The sequence below is a fragment of the Saccostrea cucullata genome, unplaced genomic scaffold, assembly GCF_032062105.1.
Source record: "Saccostrea cucullata isolate Sc308-1 unplaced genomic scaffold, CSIRO_AGI_Scuc_v1 ctg22906, whole genome shotgun sequence".
NCBI lineage: Eukaryota > Metazoa > Mollusca > Bivalvia > Ostreida > Ostreidae > Saccostrea > Saccostrea cuccullata.
The window spans coordinates 1-4,833 of record NW_026931557.1 but is presented as its reverse complement, the minus strand read 5'-3'; the positions used below and the strand labels follow the sequence as shown (position 1 = coordinate 4,833).

General features: G+C 34.2%; 1 long non-coding RNA gene across 1 annotated transcript; it reads right to left on the bottom strand.

Moving 5' to 3' along the window:
* Positions 1 to 2,258: 2,258 nt before the first annotated feature.
* LOC134232961 (uncharacterized) lies at positions 2,259 to 4,827 on the bottom strand. Its single transcript, XR_009984885.1, has 4 exons — positions 4,633 to 4,827; positions 4,158 to 4,235; positions 3,768 to 4,064; positions 2,259 to 2,562 (listed from the first exon to the last, which is right to left on the bottom strand). It is a non-coding gene; the product is annotated as an uncharacterized LOC134232961 (long non-coding RNA).
* Between the last annotated feature and the right edge of the window lie 6 nt (positions 4,828 to 4,833).

The following is a 4,833-nucleotide window of genomic DNA, read 5'->3' as shown; positions in this document are numbered from 1 at the left end:
TCATTTTATATTCAAATTACACGCGTTCGGTAACAAATACACATGTTTTACGGCAATTAAAAGTGTTATGAAACTATCGATTTAAATCATAGGTGCATATATGTACAAAAAAGATGCTTTTATTTATTTATTTATCTCCTGCGTATTTATATTAAAGCAACTGAAGTTAGAATTATAGAATAATTTCAATGCAAGGAAAATATCGGAGGCATTTCGAATAAATCATTAATTTTGCGTTCACCGTTCGTTCACCGTTCACTTTGCGCTCGCGTTCGCGCTCCGTTCGCGTTCTGCGTTCACCGTTCACACATCGTTCACCAAGTTGCGTTCAGCGTTCGCACATCGTTCACTCACCGTTCGTTCTACGTTCGTTCACCGTTCGTTCAGCGTTCAGGTGGGAAAGTAGAACGTTTCATGGACTGTACATGAAGACCGGGCTTTTGGATGAGATTGTGTAAATCTATGCCTATGTCGAAGTAGGTGCTTGAACAAAACAGATCTATTAATGCTCAATGGCCATAAGAGCCAAGTATTGGTCAAAAGTTGTATTTCTCCACTAGCAAGTAGTGGCGTCAACATATGAGTTAATAAATTCTTTTGAGAGATGTTTAACAATAAACAAACAAACATAATGTTAAATTTTTTCAATGTACATTGTCCTAAAGTATAATGTATTTAATATAATGTTTTTGTGAATAAAAGGATAACGATATAATTTTTACATTACCGTTTAACTGTATGTTCTGGTTTTTGTAAGCAGTTCTTTTTCTCCTCTTAGTTCTAGAAAGAAGAAGAGATAAATAATACGAAAAAACAAAAAAAAAAACAAAATCAATGAAAATTATTGGAAGTTGCAAGATACATGTAAGTTAATGGAATTAACAGAATTTAATAAATTAAATATCATAAAATGAATGAGTATTTTACACGACAGATTCGGGTATTCAGGTATGTGAAACCGATTCGTATAAAATCTGACAAAGTGTGTTTAGCAGATATGTAAAGTTAAATAGTAGTTTATGGCTACAATTAACTGTCTAAAAGAAGTTGGATGGAGTATCTATTAGCAATTACCTTCTTTGAAGTAATTACGACAAGTATGTAAAGTAAGCTTCCAGTTACTGGCTACTACTTTGACCAGTTAGAGGTGTTCTGGTAGTATTACTCACACGTCGAAACCAGTTACTAATTATAATAGCTTTATTTAAGGAATGTTTTTAAGTTTTGTGTGAGTTATTGGTGTGTGAATCACACAGACTTGTCACGTAGGCATATTTCATGAAGCTTAAAAGCATTCCCTATATTTACATTTTATATGTTTTGAAGCACCAAAAATATACTCATTATTTGAATTTCTTGCTGCCCTATATCGTTATACTTTTACTAACGTCGCTGTAGCCACATTGTGACGTCACGTTAACGCACGTTTCTCCGTGTATATTTCTACGCGTGAGTATAAACATCAATGGTTTTAAAATCAATTTCACAGTTAGCTTAGTAGAAAAACACAGCGAATGTAAATATTAAGATTTAATGCAAGTTACTACATGTAATAGCTAACTTTGCCCACACGTAGCCATCCACTTCTAACCAAGTACATGTACTAGAAGCCATTACAGTGTAGTAGCAGTTACAATTACTAGTAACTAACTTTACCCAACTGTCGTTTTAAGTTTCTACTAGCCAGTGACTAGTAGCTACAAGTAACTTAACCTTTCTTGTAAAATCATTTTTACTGCGAAATTTGATGCTTTGCACAAAATGTAAAGAAAACTTTAATTTTTATGACATCCATTTCAGTTTACTCGTAAAACATCTACTTGCGTGGCAAGTGACCAGGAAAATAACTATGTCTTTTTAATTGTCGTAATAAACTCTGACCTTTCAGGAGATACACATGTAACGTTTGATCTATACGATTAGTTCCTCCTCTACAAACTATTCCAGGCATTACCTGATATATATTACAATAACGAAGGCTGTACCAAAAACAAGAATAACTACAGAAGATCCAACACCTGCTCCAAGACCAACTGAAGTAGGATCCAATGTGCCACTGATATCTAGATCTGAAATATACATAAAGGACATTCTTGAACAAGAATGATATGAATTTAATTATATGAATGAGATAGATAGATAATTTTTACTTCATTCTGACAAATGAAAAATTTTCATCTTAATTTACTAACATTTTGATTTTTTTTTGTTTGGTTATTTATAATTTGCAGTCATTTAACAACTATTTTTACCTGTACATTTATCCCCTTTCCATCCCTTTTTGCAACTGCAGCTTCCATTCATACGTGTGCAGATCTTTGAGAAACAGCCAAATCCACAATTTTTGTGACATTCCGCTCCAAACTTTCCAATGATGCAGCCATTATCACAATAGCCTGTAACTCTGTTACATCCATTATAACAATCAGTGTTACAATTGTTATTGCAGGTCTCACTGAAGAAGCCGGTTTCACATCCTTTGGTGCAAACTCCTGTGACATTATTTGCAGTTAATGCTACATTTCTCAGAACAGTCACGGCCAAAGTGTGAATAATTCCATTCTGGTAGTTATGAAGATTCATAATCATATTTTTTAAATACATTTCAGTTTGAAATGTTAAGGTTGGTTGGAACGCTCACTTAATATAACCAGAAGTCTCTGTCGAGACTGAAGCTCTACTGGTTTGTACTTATAGCAAAGGAAGAGAAAAGTACTTAAGCAGTTGGGAATTGAAACTTTTCTACAGCAATAAATAGAATAATGATCCTTGATTAAGTCTCTTTATGTTCTTAGTGTAGTCTACTTGCATGCCACATTATATTATAATCACACTAAAACTGTATTTGGAGTAGCATTTGAGAGTATTTAACAGAAATTTCTATTTTTAGTAACTGTGGCAACACCGTTCATTGAAGTGAAAAACTGATACACAGAATTATGTATCTTAGTGTAGTCTACTTGTGTGCCATGTTATATTGAAATCAGACCAAAACTGTAGGAGGAGTAGCATTTTTAAAGAATTTCACAGAAATTTCTATTTTCAGTAACCACGTCAACACCGTTCATTGAAATCAAAAACCGATAAACAGATTAATGTACCTTAGTGTAGTCTACTTGTGTGCCAAGTTATATTGAAATCAGACCAAAACTGTAGGAGTAGCAGCATTTTGAAAGAATTTCACAGAAATTTCTATTTTTAGTAACAACGTCAACACCGTTCATCGAAATCAAAAATCGATACACAGAATTATGTATCTTTGTGTAGTCTACTTGTGTGCCAAGTTACATGTATATTGAAATCAGACCAAAACTGTAGGAGGAGTAGCATTTTGAAAGAATTTCACAGAAATTTCTATTTTTAATAACCATGGCAACACCGTTCATCGAAATCAAAAACCGATACACAGAATTATGTATCTTAGTGTAGTCTACTTGTGTGCCAAGTTATATTGAAATCAGACCAAAACTGTAGGAGGAGTAGCATTTTGAAAAATTGTTTACAGACGGACAGACAGACAGACAGACAGACAGACGGACGGACGACGGACGCATTACTATCGCATAAGCTCTTCTGTTCTCTGACCAGTAGAGCTAAAAATGAATAAAATAAAACTGAAAAAAAAAATTGAAAAACAAAAACATAACCGGTTAATTTGGTAACTTTTGAAATGACGCTCAACATATTTTCTCGAATAGCATTAGTACATGATTTTATTATTTCATCGATGCAGTTTTTCCGTACATAAACGTAAATTCCCACTATACTCATGCAAAAGTTTCCTGTCCAGTTTGATTTACATCCATGATAACATTCTCCAGTATGGATATCGCAAGTGTTAAATCTACAAAATGGACTGCACGTCTGATTACAAAATAGACCGTAGAAGCCATTCTTACATCCAGTGCACACACCACTTACTCCATCACAGCTCTGGGGATTACATTGCGAACTACAAGGATCCCCACATTTGGGTCCATTATAAGATTCCTTGCATCCATTGGTGCAATATCCAGAAGATGAATTACATGTTCTATCTTTACAATTGGCACTACATGCTATAGCTTTTAAAAAGTTAATTTCATTTTATTCATATGGGGCATTAAGAGCGAATCAATATTTATTTCACACAAATAAGTTCAATTCTATTAACTTACGACATGAACCGTCAATAACACCGCAAGTTGAACAATGACAATTTTCGCAAAACTCTCCAAATTTTCCTACGCTGCAACCTGCAAATAATATTTCATTTTAAAAAAAAACACACGCACTCGGGTATCACTGCAACAACATGTTACATGTAAAGGGGCCTTTCAAACACCAAAGGAAGTTGTGATATAAAATGTGGTTGCAAAACCTCAGGACATTTTTGAGATACGTTGTCCGGAAATGAAAGTGTTACTCAAAGATAGAATATATAAACTTTTAAATTATTAACCTCAAATTAAAAGGGGTGCTTTTACTCCAAAAAAAGTTGAGGTACAAAGTTTCATTGCAAAAGTCCGAGGCGTTTAGGTAGAATTCGGATATGAAAGTGTTAGACACAGACGGAATGGGTAGACAGACAAACGAACAGAAGGACGGACAGACCCATATTAATATTTATGAAAACAAATTGGTGACAATTACCATAGACTTCTATTTCACAGATTTCTAATATAGCACCATACACAGGATTATCTTCTGGAGCGTCATAGGTAGTCTCCACAATGATGTATCCCGCTGTTTACCTACATGGAATGTCAATCACAGCTGGAGGTACATTCGGGTGTTCAGTCTCGTCTTTGTAACAACGTGTTCTTTGTGATGTAGAAGTTGTATTGACTGACG